General features: G+C 39.2%; 1 protein-coding gene across 13 annotated transcripts in view; it reads right to left on the bottom strand.

Moving 5' to 3' along the window:
- The window catches only part of PRUNE2 (prune homolog 2 with BCH domain), a 301,009-nt gene that overhangs the window by 101,045 nt on the left and 174,606 nt on the right, over positions 1 to 25,358 (bottom strand). The window lies entirely within an intron of this gene.

Below are 25,358 nucleotides of genomic sequence, written 5' to 3'. Positions count from 1 at the left end.
CTGTTTGCATAGGGGATAATTTATTATTGTCTTCTAGCTATGCAGGGAGTCATGTGCTGCAGTGGCTCTTATGTTGCTGACAAGCTAGGCTGGCCCTGAATAAACAGCACTTCATCATCAGCACAACCCAACTGTATATACAGGTTGGCATTTTATTCCTCCCATCTGCCTTCTACCTGATAAATTACTGTTTTAGTTACATGTATACAAATACTATTTGTTAATCTGCTCAAATGTCTCCAAAATATTTCCCCCTACTTAAATTAAAATTCTATACATGCATACATATATATCTCCCACTCAATTTGCTAAGGATTTAGACAATAAAAGCACTTCCCGTTGAATTTACCACCCCCACCCCAGCCACACACACCTCCTGCATCTGTGACCCCAGCCTATAACTGCTGCATGGAACTTAGGAAGTTACTTTATGAATCACTGCAACTGGGAATTGGCTGGCAAAAATCTCAAACTAATGCCAACAGTTAGGAAGAAGGGCAATTGCTCCCTGTCACAGCCCTTTGTCACTCGTGGTTCCGAAGAGTCAATGACTAAACATTTTTAGAGGTCACGAGTCTTCTTGTCTGAGTAATTCCTAGTTTGGGAATGAGTGGGAAAGCCTGGAAACATGGGGAGAAAAAGCTTTTGTTCTTTCCTGGCCAAAAAGCTAAGGTGTAGTTCCCAAGAACCCTAAAAGAAGTTGATGCTCATTACAACCTAGGGGAGGAAAACAGAAACAACACAGCTCTACCTGAACTAATATAAAAAGCAAGATAGTGATAGTGATGATCCCCCATAGATTACTCCATTCGTGGCTGAAGGTGCAGATGCAGTGAAACCTTTCATTCTCACAATAGCATATTTTAGGTTTTTCATTGCTCAGAAAAAGGCAGTCTTTATGTTGTCTGCTGGTAGCTTCAGTGCATCGTATGAAATAAAAGTGATGTAAAGAATGTCTTGAAAACATTTGAGTGGATATTCCTTGACAGACAGAAACCCTCTTCTTACATGACTCACACATGCTCACCTTCTACTGTTTTCTCAATCCCTCTGTGGGGGATCTGGCTCCATCATTTTACTGAAATTCTCTTCTCAAAAGTACCAAGCACTCCGAGGTTGCCAAATCCAAAAATCACATTCCATTTCTTACCCTACTTGATTCTCTGCGGTATTCCACGAGATTGACCCTCCTTCTGTTTTGAAACGCTTAATTCCTTCACCTTCCTGACACCACACAACCTTGTTTTTCTCCCGATCCATCGACTCCCCTTCAGTCACCTTTGCTGGTTGCTCTTCCTTATTAAGCCTCCAAATATTCACACCCACCTTTGTTTCCTGTCCCCTTTCTCTTCTCTCTTTCCACTTTCTCCTTGATGATCTAATCCAGCCACATGGCTTTAAAACCATTTGTCTGCCACTGATGACAGAATCTACACGCACATGAGATCTGCATGTAGCTGTTTCATAAGCATCTCAAGTAAATATGGCCCACTGCCTCTCCAGTTGTGTCTGTCCTATTAAAAGGCACCATCATCTACCCAGTTACTCAAACCCAACATCTAGGAATTATCCTCAATTGCTAATTTCCTCTTCTGTCACGTAATTCACCAGCAAATCCTATTAACATTGCCTTTAAAACATAGCTGTAGTGTAAACACTTCTCTAATATCTCTTCATCTCCATTGCTGTCCTAGCCACAGTCACCACCATCTCTTGCCAGAACTTTAGCAGCAGCATCACAGCTGATCTCTCAGTAATGAAGTCTCCACAGAGCATCAAGGGGCAGCTTTTATTTTATTTTGTTTCCACTCCTTCCCCAAGAGGCAGCTTTTAAAAATATAAATTGAATAATGACACTCTCCTGCTTAAAGTCACTAAAAGTTTCCCAATACAATTATTATTATTTACTTTTTTTTTTTTTTTTAGCTAGGAGGAAAAGGTTTAATGTCCTCAAGAATGAGAGTTAATAAAAATCTATGAAAAAAGGATACATACCAATGGAAAAACTGTTACAGAACATAAAAGGCAATTCACAACTGGAATACAAATGGATAATAAATCTGAACTCATTAATCAAAGAAATCCTTTAATAATAATATTTTCTTCTTTTCTCATTATTGGTAATTATTTCCAAATGGGCACTATCAAACTTTTTTTTTTAGAAATATATTCTATTTTTTAGGCCAAGCATGGTGGCTCACATCTGTAATCCTAGCACTTTGGGAGGCCTGGGCAGAAGAATCTGCTTAACTTAGGAGTTTGAGACCAGCCTGGGCAACATAGTGAGGGCTCATCTCTAAAAGAAAAAAAAAAAGATTTAAAACAAATATATACGTATGTTCTTTTTTATTAGAGATGGGGTCTTACTCTGTCACCCAGGCTAGAGTGCAATGGTACAATCGTGACTCACTGCAGACTTAACCTCCTAGGCTCAAGCAATCCTCCCACCTCAGCCTCCCAAGTAGCTGGGAATACAGACATGCACCACCATGCCCAGCTAATGATTTTATTTTTTTGTAGAGACAGGGTTTCACTATGTTGCCCAGGCTGGTCTTGAACTCCTGGCCTCAAATGATCCTCCCACCTTGGCCTCCCAAAGTGCTGGGATTACAGGCATAAGCCACCATGCCCAGCCTAGAAATATATCCTAATGAAATAATCATATATGTACACAAAGATTTGTGGACAAAGCTATTCACTGGATTATTACTTTAATAACTAAAACTTACAAACAATCTAAATGTCCAACAGTAGAGCAATGGTTAAGTAAATCATAGAACAGTTACACAAAGGACTGTTAAACTGCTATTAAAAGTTATGCTATCAAAGAAGACTTAATGACACAGGAAAACACTCATGATACGGTGTTAAGTGGAAGATAATTTTTGTAATCATATAAAAGTAGAATGTCATTTCTAGATGTATTCAAATAATATGTATTGAATTCTAACATACAAAGGACATTAAGATTCAATGATAATAAAGTTGTTATAATTTAGCCAAATTGCTATTCTGAAACCTTATTTTGTCTCTTCATTATTTTAGGGAGTTCACGCCAAGGTAGTAAAGACCTATGAGTCAGCCAAACATGAGGTTAACCCTTGCTCTGCCACTCACTAGCTGGGTGACTCAAGTCAGTTACTTCATTTTCATGAGCCTTAGTTTCCTCATCTGTAAACTCTCACCTCATAGGACTGTTGTGAGATTTAAATCATATATAAAAGACTGGTCAATTGCCTGACATATAGTAGACAATAAACATTAAGTCTCTTTCCTTTACTGTTTTTTTAAATTTTTTTTTAATTTTTTAGGTAATTCTCAGGATTTATGGGATTAATTTTATTCATAGAAAGGACTTTTGCAAGATTCTGTCTGTGGGGACTAGTTATGACAATTTTTGCCTTATGCTCTCTATAATGTATGTGCACTTTCAAATAATAATCACACACATCTTTAAGTCATTTAAGTGATTTACATGTAAAATTCTTAGATGTGAGATGATGGAGGAAGTTGCGCAAAGTTAAATATGAAGCAAAGTCATTTAAAAGTGCTGTAAGGTATAAAACCTACTGATAAATCAGTGTTGATCTCATTATCAAAGTTTCTATCTTTAATTCCAAGTTAGACTCAGTGAATGAGTTTCTGTTTGTCACTATACAAACAACAGCTTTTAAAGCATTAAAAAAAATGTAGAGTGATTTTTCCTTCAGCTACATTACAATGAATAGTCTTTTTCATCATTTCACCGTTTCACCTCCAAGGGCCAAGTGAATTTTACTCCTGATGCTAATACTTCCCACATAGGTCAAGCATTCTGGACTATACCTATTATAGTGCTGTCTTCCTCACAAATTACAGATGAAATATATTGAGTAAGACTTTTATTAAGAATAAATTACTTTCTAATGTCAGGGACAAGCAATTCCCAGATTTGCTATACCTGAATTTTTTTTTTTTTTTTTTGCAGGAAATGGAAAAAATCAAGTGAATAGGTGTCACTTGTAGGTAAAATGCTTGTAGATAAAAATAATTACCAAGATTAAAACACCAGTGTACGGCTGCAATTTTGAGAACAGTGAGTCTTACAAACACATTAGACAATTCCTAACTACTTGCAAGCACAGTGCCCAGCCTGCATTGCTGAGTTATTGAAATTTAAGAGTGCAGTTTGACATTTACAGTCTGCATGGATTTATTTCTAGAATGAGGGCTATTTTTTAAAATCAAGATATAAGAAAAATGCTGAGGTATGTACACAAATGTTCTAACTTGAAAGCATTATGATTTATGTAACCAAAATTCCATTATAATATTTAAAACATTCAGCAATAATAAAGTCTGATAACTTTGACAGGAAAATGATTTATGAGAACACCAAATGCATAAATTAAGAGATTTTATTTATTCTGTTTTTCATACATTCTTTAATTGGTAAGCAGATATTTTCCATGTTTTTTCCAGATGTCATTTATTTACACTCTGTTGTTCTTTTTTATTTTTGAGACAGGGTCTCTCTTCGTTGCCCAGGCTGGTGTGCAGTGGTGTGATCTCAGCTCACTGCAACCTCTACCTCCCAGGTTCAAATGATGCTCATGCCTCAGTCTCCCGAGTAGCTGGGATTACAGGTGTGTGCCACCACACCCTGTAATCTTTTTTTTTTTTTTTTTGTATTTTTAGTAGAGACAGTGTTTCACCATGTTGGTCAGGCTTGTCTTGAACTCCTGACCTCAAGTGATCCTCCCATCTCGGCCTCCCAAAGTGCTAGAATTACAGGCGAGAGCCACCGTGCCCAGCCTACACTCTATTGTTCTTGTTTTTATGAGGCAGCCAAGGCATCATAGTAGTAAAAACTCACTGGGTCTATTAAAACTCTATTAGACATCATATTTTGAAAAGAAAGTCAGACAGTACACATTATCATTCTTTATAGCTAAAAAGAGAGCCCTTTTGTGAAAATATTTTGTGAAAATTAAAACTACTACAATATGTACATGAATATGTAACACATATAAATGCCAATATAATTTTCATTTAAGTCAATAGTACATTGCCTGACATAATTAAGTATTGCCTCTGCATTAAGTGCTCTGTTAAGTACTTTGCATCATTTCATCTAAACTTTAAGATGCCCCTGTAATATAGGTAACATTGTCTCTCTTTTGCATTGAGAAAATGGAGGCTTTGGAAGGTTAAGTAACTGACGTCACACAGACAAATGGAACTTAAACCCAGGTTAGTCTGACTTCAGAGCCCATGTTTTCACCCCTGTGTTATCCTTAAATGAGAATATCCCTCCTCACCAAAGATGTTATTGATTCAGTTTTTAATAAAAATAGTTTTTAACTACTCCATTTACTTCGATTTGGTGTTGGTTCTCTCTTGTCACCATACACAAGGAAGCAACATCCTTGATGTTGACAATTGCTAACAATAATGTGCTGCTTACATCTTTTGAAGATCAAACATTACCATGCTTTGTGAGAAATGTCCAGTTATTCATCTGCTCTATAAAATAGAACCGTAGGGTGACTGTGAACTATATGTAAGAGCGTACAATTGAAAAACCCCAAAGCTTCTATAAAGAAGAACGTTGTGATATTCTTGCAGTAATATGTACTTTTGAAAAGCTGGGCATGCAAGTGTCCACAGGGAATGGGTGGGAAAACAGGAGATGTGGCATAATCACTGATTATCCAGAAGTATCCTCACGTAGATTTTCTTGCTCTGGTAACTTAGACACACAAGCCAACGAAGAAGCCTGCTTTACCATTCAGTATGTACAAATCTTTTTTTTTTTTTTTTTTTTTGAGATGGAGTCTCGTTCTGTTGCCCAGGCTAGGGTGCAGTGGCGCGATCTTGGCTCACTGCAAGCTCTGCCTCCCGGGTTCACGCCATTCTCCTGCCCCAGCCTCCCCAGTAGCTGGGACTACAGGTGCCGACCACCATGCCTGGCTAATTTTTTGTATTTTTAGTAGAGACAGGGGTTTCACTGTGTTAGCCAGGATGGTCTCGATCTCCTGACCTCGTGATCCACCCGTCTTGGCCTCCCAAAGTGCTGGGATTACAGGCGTGAGCCATCGCGCCCGGCTCAGTGTGTACAAATCTTATTACCTAAAGATGCTCCCAATATGAGCTGATTTATGTTCAAAAACTCAGAGAAACTAGAAATTAGAATACCAGAGGGGAGTAGAGAGGCTAAAGGGACTTTGTCTTTTTTTTTCATTTTCCTGACTTAGCGGGTTTCTTAACAGAAGAAGACTACAAAAGCGAAGTCCTCTCATTAAGGTACAACTATCAAAGGCAATGATAATGTCATCCATCTGCAAATGCTTTGATTTAGGTTAAGCATGCCGTAAGTATGAAAGGAAAAACCAAAAGTCCTTCAAGCAAAAGCTCTTGTAGGGCCCTCATTTGAGTTGAAGAATTCAAGAATAGAGGGGGAGATAACATGTTTATTGAAAACTGAAAATCACTGCTTTCTTGTCATGGAACAAATATTTATTACCTCCTATAAGCATATCATTAACGAAGGGAGAGAGAAAGTGTTTGGGAGATAGTTCATCTGAAAGCACAGGTTAAGAATTCCTTGAAATCAGGCTGGGTGCAGTGGTTCATGCTTGTAATCCCAGCACTTTGGAAGGCTGAGGCGGGCAGATCACTTGGGCTCAGAAGGTCGAGACCAGCTTGGGCAATATGGTGAGACCTGTCTCTACTAAAAATAAAAAAATAAAAAATAAAAAAAAGAAGGCACGCATGGAGGTGCATGCCTGTGGTCCCAGCTACTGGGGAGGCTGGGACGGTAGGATTGCTTGAGCCTGGGGGTGGAGGTTGCAGTGAGCTGAGATACCACCACTGCACTCCAATCTGGGTGACAGAGCGAGACCCTGTCACACAGACACACACGAAAAGAACTGCTTGAAATGAAGTGAGCTGCTCTCAGGCACACCTCAAATAAGGGAGTTAAAATTCTTTCCCATCTTTCCCATCCCATCTTATCTTCCATAAAGAAGCACTGTTGTTGCACGGACAGAGAGTTGGGCCTGGAGTAAGAGCGGTCCCAGGCACTCTTACAAGCAGTTAATAATAGATTGAATACTTGGATGGCGGAGTTTCACAACCAATTAAAGACAAGCACGGACAGAGAGTTGGGCCTGGAGTAAGAGTGGTCCCAGGCACTCTTACAAGCAGTTAATAATAGATTGAATACTTGGATGGCGGAGTTTCACAACCAATTAAAGACAAGCAAGTCATCACCTCATTAACTAACAGCCTAATTTACATTTTCTTTAAGGACAGACCCATATTCAGGAAAACGTTCCTCTATCGTTTGGACTTAAGTGCTTGGCAAGGAAAGGGCTAGACTGCTGTTTCCTTTAAGGGCCCCTTTTTGTTTCTGTATGTTTATAAAAATTTCTATATGGGAACGAATAATTCAGAACACACATGTAATGAAACCCCGCTCATTAGCCATGCTCTATTTTTGAAATGGTAGAACCTGGGCTACACTCTAGCTCCCAGATACAAATAATAATAATGAATGGTTTCTATAATTATGTATAGATTAAAAAAAAAAGTCCCCGTTGGCTTGTTTTGAGCCATGAGCCTGAACACTGACAGCTTTATTTATTTTCCTTTGTAAAAATAAATCATCTAGTTTGAATCCTATTTCAAGAAAGCAGGAAACCTCCTTTCCTCTCTGGGTTCCCCTCTCTGATTTATGGAAACCACCAGGCAAGTCTCCAGAGCACTTGCTGCACGTGTGCACTGCACACCCTTCTGATTTTTCTAAGCTGTGTCAATATTAACCTGACCAAATGAAGATCAAACTGTCTCTTTTGTTCCTCACGCTCCTCACATGGGGAGCACAATATGGCTCTTGTCAGAGGTGCTTCATCATTTTGGCTCAAGGAAACTGTCAGTACAGTTTGGGATTCGTTCTTCATGGGCAGATATCCTGATGAGTCTAATGAAGCCTTTCTGCTGACAGCTCATTTGCTAAAAATACCCAACCATCGCCAAGCTTAAGTGGGGAATATGATTGTGCCCCCTTTGCTATCAACTCAATGGAAGTAATTTTTTTGAAGTCTAAAAAAAAAAACTATCCATCAAGGCACACACCTTTCACCACCCATCTATGTGTTCTTGCTCGTTTCCATTTGCTCACTGATAAACTTTATGACATTCTTAAATTGGAATATAATAGGGTAAACACCCATCTTGGAGCACACATGCAGAGCCGGCAGTCTGTGTGTACCATTTGTTGCAATCTAAGCTAATTACCAGAAACCCCCTCCTGAAAACAGATACACTCTGGGGTTTGTGGTTTTACTTTTGTTTGGAGATGGCTGTGTTTGAGAAGCTGGAGGTATTGAGGACCGCGGCGGGGGTGGTGGAGAATGAACAGATACAAGAGACAAAGACAAACAGAGAACATGGCGGCCGCGCGTAGAGCCTCCGCCTCACTTTATTTATACTCCATAAATCCCACGTCAGCAAAAATAACACAATGCAAAACAAACTTTCCGCACCCACATGTAACCTTCTGCTTAGTTCCTTGTCTCTAAGCTCTTTCTTATTTGTCTGCCTTCTTGGCGCCTACTAGAGTTCATTAAAAGTTCAACTAGAGATACTGTCCTTGACTACTGGAGTTCATTAAAAGTGCAACTAGCTAGAGATACTGTCCTTGAGCCTTATCTATTCTTAGCATATTGTTTTCAATGGCCCCTGCATGGAGGAATCCCTCTTCAGGTAAGGATGCTGCTGTCATGACGGTCTCAGTTGCACGTCACAGAAACTTAACTATAACTGATTTAGTAGACAGAGAAGTCAGCAGGATCTGGGGAGTGTTCCCCAGAAGCCAAGAAGAGCCCAAGCACGTGCTGGGAGAAGGGCAGGGGTTGCCAGGGATATGCAGGTCGTCCTGCCTCACCAACCTCTTCTGGCTGCATTCTGCTGTCCTGCAGCCAACTGGCATCCTCTACATGGTGGGAACGACAGGTGGCTGCAGCACGTCTGTGTAGGCCTTGCCGAGTGAGTCACGACTCCCTTTTGGTCATGAGTTTGAAAACCCTGGAGAAAGAACTCCGGTTGTTCCCACTTGGGTTCAGTGCCTATCCCTGAGCAAAACAATTGAGGTGGCTTGGAAAGACCACCAATCACAGACACCACACCAGTGATAACGAAGTTGGTGGGTGAGAGTCATTTCCTAGAAGAGGGAATGCTGAGCAGATAAGCCCATAGGTGGGCACTTTAGACGTCAAGCACGAAGGTGTAACACGCATACCGAGGCACAGGCACATACATTCTAACACACGCATGCACACTCAGATACTTTCCCAAAGCCCCATTTTAGTTCCAACCAACCAAGCCTAGTTGTAGGAAGAATCATGATTCTTGGAAAAATAAGTATAGTGAGATAATTTAATTTTTATTTTCATGTTAATTTTTATTTTATGCTCCAGTTAAGGAGGGTATTAAAAAGAGGAGCGACACATCTATAAAAGTGTTAAGCTTGGAGAATGAAAATTATGCTGAATCAATTGAAAATACATTGTACTATTTAAGCAATCCAGGAAAAAGCAGCCAACCCTCCTTAATCTTTATTCTTTCGGGTCAACATGAGGGTGTTTCTCTTTTTGGCCCTTGAAGTCTTCAGAAGCTCAAATCTCCACTATAACTGTCAAACTTCCATTGCCATTAGTACCATCCATGAGGCATTAAAATGCTTTAAATACATATTTGAAATGTTCTACAGGCCCAGCCTTCCAGGCAGAGAATACCTGGGCTTACTCTGGCGGAACAAGGTTGTAATTTAATTGCTATTATTTTATACAAGAGTGATTTATAGAAGGGCTCTAAGCAAGAAAAATACAGAAAAAAATCTAAATTTGTAACAGATAAAAAGTAATAACTTTAGACCAGGGTTACTCAACCTTGGCACTACTGACGTTTGGGGCTGGATAATTCTTTGCTGTGGGGGCTGTCTTGTACCTTATAGGGTGCTTATAGCATATCTGGCGTCGACCCACTAGATGCCAGTAGTAAGCTCCCTTCTCTAGTTGTGACAACTAAATATGTCCCCTGTGGGGCAAAATCACCCCAGTTAAGAACCACTGCTTTAGAGAAATATAGCAGGAGACTCTTACGAACCTAAAAAATAATTCAAGTCACACTCAATTGTTTCAGAAATCTTACTACATAAAGCAAGACACGTGGTTAATTCTGCCTAGTTTAACAGGCAGGAGAACTAGGAAAGTAAATTAGGGATGAATACTTTTTATTAATTGGCTAAATATTTCCTTTTTCAAAGCCAGTAAAAATAAAATCTTTCCATCAATTGTCTTTTAGTTTAGATTGGTGTGTTTATAAAAGAAAACACACTTTGATTCTCTTAAACAAAGAAAACAGCAGGATGGTTGAAAAGAAAGAGCCAAGATTTTATAAAACATCTACTTCCTATTCCAGGAAATGAAGTTTACCTAGGTATTTTCCAGAGCTGTTTCTTTCTTCTTCTTCTTTTTTTTTTCCGTCAAGCAAAGTTGTACTATCATTCCAACTCAGTTATGGGTAAACAGGGCATTTTGGTTTTTTTTTTGAAACAGGGCCTCACTTTGTCATCCAGGCTGGAGTGCAGTGGGATAATCTCAGTTCACTGTAACCTCTGCCCCCAGGTTCAAGCGATCCTTCCACCTCAGCCTCCCCCCGTACCTGGGACTACAGGTGCACGTCACCACACTTGGCTAATTTTTGTGTTTTTTGGTAGAGATGGGATTTCACCATGTTGTCCAGGCTGGTCTCGAACCCCTGACCTCAGGTGATCTGCCTGCCTTGGCCTCCAGAAGTGCTGGGATTACAGGTGTGAGCCCCCGCGCCCGGCCTTAAACGGGGCATTTTTAAATACCAAATTTTATATTTAGGATTCCTGAAAAATGTATCTTTTATCCCTGTAATGGTAATCTAAAATATGGCAGACATTTGAGGGTATAGTTATGTTATGCCACACTCCTGGGCATTGCAACTGTTCAATGAACGGCTAGCATTCTTGCCTGGTAACAGGTTGCCAGCATCTTTGTCCAATAACTTAGGCTATGTGGAAAAACTCATCAAAACCCATTAAAACCCATTTCTGGGCCTGAATTATCTAAACCTGTATGTTCATATCTCAACCCATTCTCAACCCTGGCTACACCTTAGAATAACATGTTATTCTAAGAGCTGTTTAAAAAAAAAAAAAAAGCAAAAAACAAGTACTCACAGCCCACCCCATGAGATTTAACTTTAACTGGCTTAAGGGGGAGGCCTGGGTATCAGTATATTTTTCAAGGAGGTCCATTGATTAATGTGCAGGTAGGGTGGAGAATAGGAGTCTGTATTGACATAAAGAAACATTTTCAATTTGTATTGTCTAGACATAGTTTCTACACCAGTGATTCTAGTTCTACTCTCTAGTCATTGACTTAACTTTGATAGTCACTGGGGAAAAATATAAGTTCCAAAAACTTGGTTCATATTTGTGTATGTGTGTTTTTTAAAAAGTAGCCCTAACTTCTCCAAATGAGCAGATAATAAAATGTAGTGCTTAAAAGAATAGGCTTTGGAACACAGCAGCCCAGGACTGACATCCTAGCTCCACAGTCTGTTATCTCTGCACCTTTAGGCAAGTTACTTAATTATGCTAAGCTTCAGTTCTTTCCTCTGGAAAATGAGTATAATAACCTACTTATAGAATGAGAAAATGTGTAAAACACTTAGCTTAGGATCTCTCCCACAATCAGCCCTCAATACATAGATGGTAGTCAGCAGCAGCCGAGACCCAACAGCTACAACTCCATTAACAGGAAGTTTATTTGTCAATTAGGGCATTAGAATAATCTATTTTCAGGGACAGTTTGGAGATTATCTTTCTACCTTACGTACATTAGAAACAGTCTTTCTTCCCCTAACATTCTTTTGTTGCAGCCATTGTTTAAATTATGGAGCTACAGAATTTCTGATTAAAAGAACTCTCAGGTTTGGAGAAAGTGTGGGATAAATGAACCAGGGAGTGTAACGGAGCAACGGGTTCTCCAGGTGCTGTCTTTAGGATGTGATCTAAGTCAATGATCCTCAAACTTCAGCTGAACTCATGAATCACCTGCAAGGCTTCTAAAATATGGATACCTGGGCCCCACTTCTAGCGTTTCTGATTCAGTAGGTCTGGGGCTGTTAGTTCTAGCAAGCTCTCAGGTGATGCTGATGTGGCTGGTCTGGGGACCATAATTTGAGAACCACATTTTTATCTAAAGCAAGACATTTCATTTTTCTGAGCCTGAGGTTCCTATCTATCAAAAACAAAAAACAACAACAAAAAAAGCCAGAGTCCATTAAGGTATAAAATTCCTGCTTCTACTTTGCTTGGCTCTTTAGAAATGAAGCTATACAGTAGAATTCTTCTATATATTTTTATATTAGCTGATATGATCAGGATAAGGAGTTGGTTTATTAAAAATCTGGCTAAAAAGGTAAACTGTTAAAAAGAAATGTTTTATTATAAAATGAAATAAAACAATCTTATTTGAATTCAAACATAAAATAATGTATCCATTTACAATCTTTTCATGTAGGACCAAGGTCTTTTAAAATATTTATTTTTTAATTTTAAAATATTTAAAAGCATGGCTTTATAGCTTTCCAACCTCTTTGTTGTAGCCATACATATAAAATATAATTTTCCATTTCTAATTTCAATTTCCTTAATGTGGAATAAAAACTGAAACATGTAAAAAAATCTGAACACAGATTCCTTCTACATTTTTACAACTTTGCCAATTTTCTATAGCTGTATTATCCTAATTTTATAGATGTATTATCCATATTTTTCTTGAGAGCATGTTTCATTTCATTTTCTTGTCTTTCCAAAGCATTAATCTTAGAAATAACTACCTTATTCCTATTTCATCAGTTTATTCAAGATTGTTTAATTATATTAACATGCACAATTGACTTAAATAGGTTTGGAGCAAACACAGCTGATACTTGGCAAACATTAAATGCAGCTAATCCATATGTACACACCTGTTCAGTCTAGATAGTTTTTAGCTGGCTGTGAGCATTCAGCTAAGGTTATTGATGAGTATATGTTACAGGGTGGAGTGGACAATGTCATTTAGTTCAGCACATTAGTTAAGGGAAGATCAATAAAGAGAGCTACTATCAGAGGTAAGTGTGCAGCTCTACCTCCTCACCCCTAGAAAAAAGATATATATAATCTTGTGATTTTGAGTCACAACATATATTAACACACGCATCTGTAACTTTAACACAAATCACCTGGGATCCTTGCTAAAACGCAGATTCTCATTCAGTGGGCCTGAGAGTCTGCATTTCTATATGCTTCCAGGTGACAGCTGTGCTGCTGGTCCGTGTACCACATGTTGAGTAGTAAGATATTAACCAATGCTACCAGAAGCCATAAAGAAAGGAGAGGTTCTACCCTTGAAATAAAAGATAAAAGAGGGCCGAGTGCGGTGCCTCACGCCTGTAATCCCGGTATTTTGGGAGGCCGAGGCGGGCAGATCACAAGGTCAGGGGTTCAAGACTAGCCTGACCAATATGGGGAGATCCCGTCTGTACTAAAAGTACAAAAATTAGCCGGGTGTGGTGGCACATGCCTGTAATCCCAGCTACTCGGGAGGCTGAGGCAGGAGAATTGCTTGAACCTGGGAGGCAGAGGTTGCAGTGAGTTGAGATCACACCAGTGCACTCCAGCCTGGACGACAGAGCGAGACTCCGTCTCAAAAAAAAGATGAAAGAGATGAGGCAATCTGGAAGGAAACATTGAATATTCTTAACATCTCTCTTTTGCAAAATGCAGAACCCAGAGAGTTTGGAACTTATCTAAGTAGAACGCAGGATCTCAATATGATGGAGGAAATGATTTCACACTGAGAATATGGCAACAGAAGAGTGGCTTGCCAGTCAGCCTTTCTCAGAAAATAGTTTTGTGAGCAATGGGGCTTTCACATTTCATACTTCTTTATGCTATGTAAAACGAAAAAGAGATATATATTTGCTGCTGTGGAAATACTCTAAGACATATTATTATGTGAGGGAAAAACAAGTTTAAGAAATACACGCACGCGCACACACACACACTATAAACATATACTCCCTCCCTCTCTCTCTATATATACACATATATGTGTGTGTGTATATATATATTATTTTTTTTTTGAGACAGGGTATTGCTCTGTCACCCAGGCTGGAGTGCAGTGGTAAGATCTCAGCTTACTGCAGTCTTGACCTCCCAGGCTCCAGTGATCCTTCCACCTTAGCCTCCTGAGTAGCTGAGACTACGGGCACACACCACTATGGCCCAGCTAATTTTTTTTTTTTTTTTTGTATAGACAGGGTCTCATTATGTTGCCCAGGCTGGTCTTGAACTCCTGGACTCAGGTGATCCCCCCCACCTTGGCCTACCAAAGTGCTGAGATTGCAGGTCACCATGCCTGGCAGGACAATAAATATATTTTTTAAACTTAAAAAACAAAATTATATCTTTCTAGTACATACCAAAAAGAGCAAGGAGAAAATTCTAGGAAAAAGTATACCTCATTGATACACTTATTATTTAGAAAAAGGACTGGTATTTGAATGAGGGAATAAAAAGGCCTTGAGCTTTGTCTGCATTATTTAGATTCCTTTACAGTGTGAACAAACTTATGTATTATTTATGTAATAAACTGTAAACAAAAGAAAGAGTAGCTTGCAATTACATTTTGTTAGTGGTCAAAGCAAACCTCCTTTGCTTATAGTAAAGGTGTCAAACCTTTTTACTCAGACACCCCCGCTGCTCCCAACACTAGCAAGCATCAAGTCCTCTAAGGGAACCAGATACATGCATTTATGTCATACAAAATTACACCTGGCCAGGTGCAGTGACTCACGCCTGTAATCCCAGCACTTTGGGAGGTCAAGGCGGGCGGATCACGAGGTTAGGAGACCGAGACCATCCTGGCTAATACGGTGAAACCCTGTCTCTACTAAAAATACAAAAAATTAGCCGGGCGTTATGGCGGGCACCTGTAGTCCCAGCTACTTGGGAGGCTGAGGCAGGAGAATGGCGTAAACCCGGGAGGCAGAGCTTGCAGTGAGCCGAGATCACGCCACTGCACTCCAGCCTGGGCGAGGAGCGAGACTCCGTCTGAAAAAAAAAAGAAAAAAGAAAAAAAAAAAAAAAATTACGCTTAAGATATGTTCTCTGGGGAAGGGCAGTCTTCTCTGTCTATCATGGTCTAGAACCTCTAAGAAATCTGCCCTCACCACCCACCCACATTTGGCTTGGTTTTTGACATGTGTTTTGAATCACCCTTTTGTTGCCTTTCATTTACTCTAACTTTAGAATCAGGCAACTGCTAAAGATTCCTTATTTCTTATACAGCTGTAAAGATAAGCAGCCCAGTTCACAGTGTCAGGTTAGCAGGCCTGATTAACTTAAGAATGTGTAGTGTCTAGGCTGTATAGTTTGTCTGTGTCTGGTTTTTCCTGGGGCTTGAGACGTCACATTAGTAAGACTCAAAGAGCATTTATCTTTGCTGTTCCCAGCTTCTACCATGTCTCTTGCTGACAGCTCCACCTGAGCTGGATTGAATGAGAGACAGAAGTAGACCTCTTCCAGCAGTCACTGGATCCTGGGCTTGGCTCATGATTAGAAGATTTCATGTCTGTATGTCTGTATATATCTCCCTGATTTTCCACCATTATTCTCCCTGATTTTCCTCCATTATTCCCAACTCTGTTCTCACTCTCATTTTAAAACGCCACCAACAGACCATCAATTTCTCGTAGCAAAAGGGAAAGAGGAGTTTACAAAAACACCTCAGAAGACAGAACTGGACATCTGCTTCTCATCTCCATTGCTGCCTTTTATATAGATTTTTAAATTTTTCTGAAAGTAGTTAGGTACCTGGTTACTTGGGGAAATAACAGTAGAGTCATTTTTCTGCCTGCTGAGAGAGCTCGGTCTTCTGTCTGAGTAGCCACAGGTATGGGTCCTTGCTCCTGCCACACAGTACTCAGCTGCCCTGAGTACCACCCAACACACACAATTCAGCACTGTCCCAACATCAAGAAAACTGACGGCAACATCTTCACGGACTGAAGTGCTACTGCACATCAACACTGCTTGTTCCAGACCACAAACATCTGACTTCATTCCTTGGCTATCTAGTGTCTTTGCAATAATCATAAAACCACAGATGTATTCATTCATTCATTCATTCATTCATTCATCTATTTGAGACAGGGTCTCTATTACCCAAGCTGGAATGCAGTGGCACAGTCACAGCTCACTGCAGCCTTGACCCTCTGGACCCAAGTGATCCTCCCACCTCTGTCTCCCAACAAGCTGGGACTCCAGGCATGCCCGGCTAATTTTTTTTTTTATATATATTTTTTGTAGAGACAGGGTTTCATTATGTTGCCCAGGCTGGACTTGAACTCCTAAGTTCAAATGATCTGCCTGCTTCGGCCTCCCAGGGTGCTGGGACTACAGGCGTGAGCCATAGCCCTTGGCCCTATGCACTTCGTACAGTATCAGAGGTAAGATAATTCATTTATTTGCCCTAATCTTCACACAGTTCACAGAATAGGAGAATACAATAACCGTCATTTTACTCTTAGGGTTTTTCCTGCTACTGACTTTGTGATCCATAAGGATTTTTTTTTTAAAGCAGCCTGTTCCTTAAAAGTTTTAGGTTTTGTTTTTTGTTTTTTTCATTCTGAAAGATGGATAATGTTAATGATTTCAATAATCCTGTAGCCAAAAGCTAGTTTGATTATCAAATAACAGTGTTTACTGAAGGCCTTCTATGTAGGGGATTCAGGTTATTCAACGGAATGGCTACTCAAGTCTGGGCATCAGGAAAATGAGTTGATTTGTCTGTTTCCAGATTTGGCAGCATTCAAACACTCAGAAGTCCACAATAAGGACCTCCCTGGAGGTTCCACAGAAGATCTCCCCTCCTTCTGTGGAAAGGAGGGACTGGGTAGATGTTTGTACGGTGCCTTTCAGTTCTGCTCTTCAATGATTTAATAATCCTAAAATGGAAAGACATTCAGGAGGTAGGAGTCAAATCAGGGACAGAGGAGAAGGTGATACATGCACAAAAACAGTTTAAATTTTAAAATCTTTGAACCTACAGGAAAAAAAGATGGTGAGCTAGTGAAGTCGTGAAGACCCTCTAGCTCTCAAATGAGACAGACTTCTGTTTGAATCTCAGCTATGCCACTTCTCATTACACAACTTTGGGTGAGTTATTTAGCCTCGAAGCCTTGGTTTCTGTATCTGAAAATGAGAATAATAATACCTACTACATAGTTTATCAAAAGGATTAAATAAGATAGTTCATATAAAATGCTAGCAAAGTCCTTGGAATATTGGAAATAACAGCTTAAAATAAAAATGAGTTCAGATTGTCACAAACATAGGCATTTTTGTCTGTCATCCCTTCTTTGGAGGAGGAATCCTCCTAACTTCATATGGCCGACCTGGGGTTGTCTTTACCCCTAACCCGAGCTCTAGGTGTCGCAGGTAAGCCAGGCCTAGCCATACTCTGCTCCATCCACTTGGCCACGGTGATGGTTTCAGGAATAACATGTGACCTGAGAGAGGCTACTCAAAGACTCCATAAGGGCTTTGTGAAGCTCCCTGTTCCTCTGAGACACTGAGATCTAAGGATCACATGAGTCTAGAGCTGCCCAGAGCCATCTTGGGGAGTCATGGAGAGAGAAGTGTCCCTGAGGATGAGGACAACACTGAGAAACAGAGGCAAGGGGTGGAGGAAAAAAGGCAAGCCCTGATGGCACACTTGGAGTTTGAGTCCAAGAGTATCAGAAGCGAGATCTATCCTGATGATCAACAGAGCGGTTAGTTTGTTGTTTTCCATAAGCAAAATTGAGTTGAATTTCTGTCACTTCCAACTGAAGAATAGAGAGATGAGGCCACAACTCATGAAAACCTACTAATTATAATCAGAGAAATGAACATTTGCAGGAGCAGAGGCCACACAAAGAGAAAAGCTTTTCTTCCCAATTATTACTTTTTTACATTTTAGAAGCAGAGTCCCCCACATTTTATTGAGGAAGATAGTTTTGGATTTTTTTTTTTCGCGCTAGTCATGACTAGCAGCTAGCCCCATAGTGGTTGACAATTAAGTTACCAAGATACCAAAAGAACTGGGGCGCCCGCCAGCCAGACTCCTACAAGCCCAGGACAAGGGAATAGCAGGAGTAACTGGAAGGGACCGTGAAGACCTTATGATCACTCATTAGGCTGCACCAACCTAGGAAGCTTCCATCAAACAAAGGTTGATATTATCATATGCAAAGAATCAAAACTTAAAAGTGTAACAATACTTATAAAGAGAAAATAAAATTTTATGTCTATAGAACAATATTGGCTTCTCTACATATGATCAAAATAATCTTAATTGATGTTCACCAATTTTTTAGCTAGTAAGATAAGAATTGGTGATACCCATTTAACAGATGAGAAAGCTGAAGCTCAAAAAGCTTCAAAAATATTACCAATATCATACATAGTTATTTGATGCTGGAGCAGGAACTGGAACCCAAGTTTTCTATGCTGTATTCTAGTATATTTACATGTGCCATTTGTTCTCATTTGAGGTTTAGCATCATATCTGATAAGAACATACAAGGAAATTTCTTATTTCACTTAACATTATCTTTTAATCATTTTTCATTCCCTTATTGTATTCTAAGGAGAAAATATGAAATACCAAATTTGGATAGCTGATGAAAATATTTTTCAGCCTCAGAGATTAGTAGGGTGTGTGTCAGTGTGTGTTTGTGTGTGTGCACGTGTGTATTCAAAATTTGTAAAGGGATACTTTTTCTATATACTTATTTTCAGAAATAGTATAAGCACTCTGGTGGTATGCTTTCAAGAGACTCAATGTGGGTGCATGAAAAAAACACATAAAGTAAAATTAGGCACAATGTCATATGACTTACTTTATGCTATAAATAATTTCTGGTCTGGTATCTAAAAGAAAGAGGAAGTTCCAGTGTAAACCTCTAGAAGGAAAACAAAATGAACAAAAGGTAAATAATTTATGAATGGTGTGTTAGTCCATTTGGGTTGCAATAAGCAAATACCACAAATTGAGTAGCTTATAAACAACAGAAATTTATCTCTCATAGTTCTGGAGGACGGCAAGTCCAAGATCAAGATCCTGACATATTCGGTGTCTTATGAGCACTTGCCTCCTGATTCATAGGCTGCCATCTTTTTGCTGTGTCCTCACGTGACAGAAAAGGTGAGGTTCTCTCTGAGGTCTCTTTTATAATGGCAATAATCCCACTCATGGGGGCTCTGGCCCCATGACATGATCACCTCCCAAAGGCTCCACTTCCTAATACTATCACTTTGGGGATTTGGGTTTTGACATATGAAGTTTGGGGCAACACAAACATTCAGACCGGCGAGTGGGGAGAAAATAAAGCACTTCTTTGTACATGACTTCATTCTTGGGCTTTCTAGTAGTCCAGCAACTGAACATGGCAGCAGAAGAGGTCTAAATGGAAGCAATTATTGTACTACTTACTGCCTCATACAGGTTTTGAGAACCACAAGCCTTCCTACCCTCCACACTGACCTGGGAAAGGCCACCCATGTGGCAAAGCATCCTTCTTTATGGGAAAAGTATAAGATGGTAAATGGAGAGGCTACCCCATTTCTGTTTGCACAGAGTTCAGCTGTCATCAACTGCAGCCAAGGTCTTTTTGTGTGTAGCGGTATTCCTTCTTGATGAGATAAAACTAGGAAATGTGCTCATTTGTAGGCTTGCTGTATAGAAAGCAGAAGAGGTTACCTTGTACCTTCTCTTCCTTATTTACAGGTAAGAGTCTATTTATTAGTAAGCTGCCAGGTTGATGAGTCAAGGAATTATGAAGCTCCAGCAGTTGCTTGCCTCCAGCCCCATCCTTTCTTGAGACAAGCACAGATGAGCATTCAAACCAAGCTCAATATTGAATCACTGGCAGTGCCCGACTGTTCTGCTAACATCGGGGAGAGCAGAAATTTATAGACACCGCTGCAGGGCAACACATACGGGTGTGGAATGCAAGATCATACAAAAACATTACAGGTCCTGTATTCAGAAACTGTACTAAGAGCTATCTACTTTAGCAACATAGCCTCAGGTACAAATTTACATGCAATAATTCATATTCTACCAAATAAATCCCAGGCAAACAGAGTAATGCAAAAACATATTTCCTGCTGTCAAGAAAATTTCTGGCAAAATTAATCAACCATTCATCCATTCAGGCTCTTTGCATACCCTTTTGTCAAAGAGGGAATACTAAGAGATTTCTTTTCTCTTCCACACACTCATTTCAATGAATTGAAGAATCCATCAAGCTTGAGTTGATTTATTGAACTGTCTCTTGGCTCAGCAGTACAACTACAGCAAATGAACTGGTAACTTCTCCTAAAACCAGCAGTGATTCAATTCAACAATATCTGATTTATTTAACTCTTTATAATTCCAGATTTAACTTATTTTTGCATTTCTAAGCAGAACAATTTTTTGGATAAAACCTTGTATATTTGCATGCATTATTTAGTATTCTGAAAGCAGTGATTAAAACATACAGATCCTAAGACTTATTCCTTTAAGATACTTTAATAGCACATTTAAATTAGGTAGTTTTTTAAACAACGATTTATTTAAAGACCTACAGCTGTGTTTTACATGTTTCAAAGTGTTTGTGCTGGTGGTTAATGTTTAACATTAACATTAGATGACCAATCACTTTGGTTTACAGCACTAAAACCATACAAACTGCTTATTTTTGTATTTTAATCATTCTACCAGGTGAGGAGAATCACTGTTAGGGGATATTTAAGGCGTAAACATTAGCGAGCAACTGAGCTGACTGCTTAAACACAGGTTTTTTTCACTAAATCGCGTCCATTGAGCCCCATGGAGCCCATTTATCACATAACCAACTTTGCATTTTTCTTTGTAAAGATGTACGACCTTTGCCTATTAGATTTCATTAACAGGGCACCATACAAGGCTCCTTTGCACATGGCAGGATAGAAAGCTCAACATCCTCGCCTGAAGGATTTGTGGGAACAAGCTCATCTTCAATCTTTGTCCCTGGGAGGCACTTTTAACACCTGCCAACCACAGCACTATCATCAGAAAAACATTTAGAGATTTATCTTCGGGCTGGTAATTATAAGAGATAATTTGTTTGGAGTATGGATAAAGTTGGTCTAGCATAAACAAACTAGAGGCTCAGATTACATGATGAACATCATTAACTATTGATTTAACCACTGCAGGTCTGAAGGCTCACTGACACTCTCTGAAGATGGCGGGTTCCTAAAAAGTCATGAGAGTTGAGGGATGCATTTCAGTGTATGCTCAGAGTCATCCTGGCTTTCATCACCTTCCTTCTTTTTCTGAGTATCCAACTCTAGGTAACCTCTGTTTAGAAGCCTGAACATTAAGCACTATAGAATTATTTGATACTTTTCATGTTTTAGAATTGAAGTTACTTTGCTTTAGGAAGATTTTTAGAGGGATGAAATCAAAGGTAGCATGTGTCATAGAACACATTAACCTTTCAAAGCCCTTTGAAAGACTTTGAAATATATTATTATCGCAGCCTCACAATCACCCTGTGAAGTAGGCAGAGCTGGTGTTGGAATCCCATTTTATAAGAAAACTGACACAGGGAGGAGCTGAAAGTGTAAGAGCCTCAACCTAACTACATTATGCATGGGTTCCCCCGTATATTCCACTATTCTTATCCCATTTTCCACAAAGAACACCAAACCGCAGAAGTAAAACAGAGTACTAAGGAGGAAGTGAAAAATCTCATGGACAAATATATAGTAGATGTAAAAAGAAATGCTAGAGTGCAGGAGTAGAATTCCTGGTTTGGATACCAGCTGTAGCCGATGTAGCTCTGTCTTTAGTGGTGATATGGCTCGATGTGAAGAGTGACAGCCTCAAGCTCTCAGTTTAGAGCCATTCCTATAAACACAGGAAGTACTCAATAAATGACACTATTTACAGTCTTTAATGCTATCATGAATGATGATAACAAAAAGAATGGGGTTGGCAAGCACCACTGAGCTTTTCTCAAATGTAAATCTATATAATTGCTTACCAGAAATCCCTGGAACCAGGGATATATTTTGTTATTGAATGTTGTTTTCTTTTAATTTGAGAAAGGTAAAATGGTGCTTAGATGTATACTATGTATCAACCCAAGTGGAGCCTAGGGCAGCTCCCCTAAAGCACACAAATATATATGCATCAAAGTATGGATAAAGGCCATAAATATCACGTCAGAGTTTGCTGTCAGAGTTTCAAAAGCCCTAGAGTTTTCAGAACTCTTTAGATTTCAAAATTGTAGATGGGGGACTGTAGACCTGGACTAATTCTCAATAAAATGTTAACTATCCACTGGGCATGGTGGTTCATGCCTGTAATCCCAGAACTTTGGGAGGCCGAGGCAGGCAGATCACAAGGTCAGGAGTTCGAGACCAGTCTGGCCAACACAGTGAAACCTCGTCTCTACTAAAAATACAAAAAATTAGCCGGGTGTGGTGGTGTGCACCTGTAATCCCAGCTACTCGGGAGGCTGAGGCAGGAGAATTGCATGAACCTGGGAGGTGGAGGTTGCAGTGAGCTGACCTGGGCGATAGTGTGATACTCCGTCTCAAAAAAAACAATAAAGTTAACTATCAAATATCCAGTGCTCAGTGAAAAAGAGCAGGGATCATTTCTAATTATATGTGGAGGTTAATTTAGAATTAAGCATTGAAGGGTCATCTGGCTGGGCCCCAACATGAGTCAATTCAAAGAGAGTCAAAAGGCATTAAAATAAAATTGCATTAATACGAACTCTACTAATTAATACAAATGGTGCGTTGTTTGAAATTTGCATTTGCTTTCTCAATGAAAAAACATCTAGTTATTCTCAAATACTGCAAGAGAAATGTTGTACTTAGCTTAAGAATAAGAACCCTTTATATTTAATTAAACATTTTTATAATTAATTAAAATATAAATTTTAATATTTAATTAGAATTCCCTCTTAGCTAGTGATCAAGGTAGATAACCAAAATTCCTCTAGTTGTCAGGCATCTGTTGGCTGATTGAAGTTATATGTTTCTAAAAGTTAGAAAACTAATTGTATTTTTTAAATAATCACAAACTCACATCTCACTATTGAGATGGTTTCTCCTAGACTCTCTTACATATTGATTTATCCTACACTTACTTAAATTAGTGATGCTTGAACCCCATATCAAATGAACTCCTTCCTAGAGATAGGGCCACATTAAGATTTCAAAGCTGATTTCTTGTCAAGATTTAAGGGCAAAGAATACACTCACAAAAATTTTAAAATAATCTATGTGTAGGAACCCAAAAATTCCATTAAGTATAATACATTTGCTAATCATATACAAATATGGCCTATAAATGCACTGTGGTGCAAGTAGTACTCATTTCCCCATCAGCTGAGTTTTTAATTTAAATACACTGACAGAATTAGTTCTCAACTATCTCAAGACAATCTGTTTTTCTTTATGTGATTCTTCTCTAACCAAATTATTGTAGTTGGGATCCCTCATGAAGTTATTAAGATATATTTGCCATAACCCAAAGACAAGTGTTATGGAATAGATGGCAACTAACAGTATCAACTGACAGATTCATGAAACAGAATACAGAGCCCAGAAAGCATATCTAGAAATTTAATATATTGTGGCGTCCTAATTAGGGAAAAGGATTCAGGCTGGTTGGACCAGGGGAAAGGAAAGAGATAAAGCAAATAAGCTAGGAATGAACCTTTCTTCATGGTCCAGAACATATAAACAAAAAGAAGCAGCAGAAAAGCTACAGGTCTGCTTTTCTTTATGGGCCGGGACATATGACCCTCCTGCACAGGTAACTCACATACCTCACAAACTTCCTGCTTACCATCAAACGCCTCCATTTATCAAACACCTCGGCTGACAGAAGAATGCAAGTTAGCTTCCTGCTACCTTGGTGTTATCCATCAGACTGAGAACCATCCTATAAAATCTCCAGCAAGCCTTTGTCTCCTTGCAGTCAGCTTCCCGCATGCTGATTTGCCCGTTGCCTCCTTGCAACACATTTTCCTACATTCTCTAATAAACCTGTCTTTCTTTACCTACAACTGTCTTGGTAAATTCTTTTACTCCCATGCCACTGGCCCAGATAGTTGTGCTTACCCGCAACATATATGACAGATTGGTGTTTCAAATTCACCAATCTGACTGTTTTGACTAATAAAATGGTAACAACATAATTGGTACACATCTGAAGAAAGAATGCTAGAATCAAATTTCAGATGAATTAGAGATCTAAATGTAAAAATGTCAAATAATAAACTATTTTAAGGGAATCAAGAGGATTACATAATCCTGTACCTGGCAGAGCTTATTAAAAACACCAAAAAAAAAAAAAAAAAACCTCAAAGACTGTGAAAGAAAAGAGACATACTTGACTTTACGAAATTAATACATTTTAAACTATATATTATATCATAAAGCCAAAAGATAAACGGTGGACTAGGAAAATTATCTGCAGTACTTATGATAAACAAATATTAATCCTTAACATACATAACTTAAAAAATCAATTAGAAGAAACTCAGGCTGGGCATGGGGGCTCGTGTCTGTTATCTCAACATTTTGGGATGCTGAGAAGGGAGGATTGCTTGAACCCAGGAGTTCCAGACCCAGCCTGGGCAACATAGTGAGACCTCATCTCAACAACAAAAAAAAAATCAAGAAAATTAGCTAGGTGTGGTGGCATGTGCCTGTGGTCCAAGCTACTTGGGAGGCTGAGGTAGGAGCATTACTTGAGCCCAGGAGGTGAAGGCTATGGCGAGCCAAGATTAGGTCATAGCACTCCAGCCTGGGTGATAAAGTGAAACCTATCTCCAAAAAAAGAAAGAAAAGAAAAAACAAAAGGCAAGCAATCCAACTGAAAAAGATGCAAAAGACATAAACATACAACTGAGAGAAAGAAAAGCAAATAGTCAATGAACATATGAAAAAAGGTTCAATCTCATGAGTAAATCAAGAAAAAGCCAATTAAACACAAATGAGATACCATTTTTACTATTATACATCTACGATTTTAAAGGGAGAAAAAAGTCTACAGCTGCTAAGAATACAGGAAACCTCTCAAGTTGATAACAGTGAGAGTCATATGGTTTGGCTGTGTCCCCATCCAAATCTCATCTTGAATTGTAGTTCCCAGAATCCCCACATGTCTTGGGAGGGACTTAGTGGC

This window comes from Trachypithecus francoisi, unplaced genomic scaffold, assembly GCF_009764315.1.
Source record: "Trachypithecus francoisi isolate TF-2019V2 unplaced genomic scaffold, Tfra_2.0 Lachesis_group16, whole genome shotgun sequence".
Lineage (NCBI taxonomy): Eukaryota > Metazoa > Chordata > Mammalia > Primates > Cercopithecidae > Trachypithecus > Trachypithecus francoisi.
This window is presented reverse-complemented; position numbering and strand designations above follow the sequence as displayed.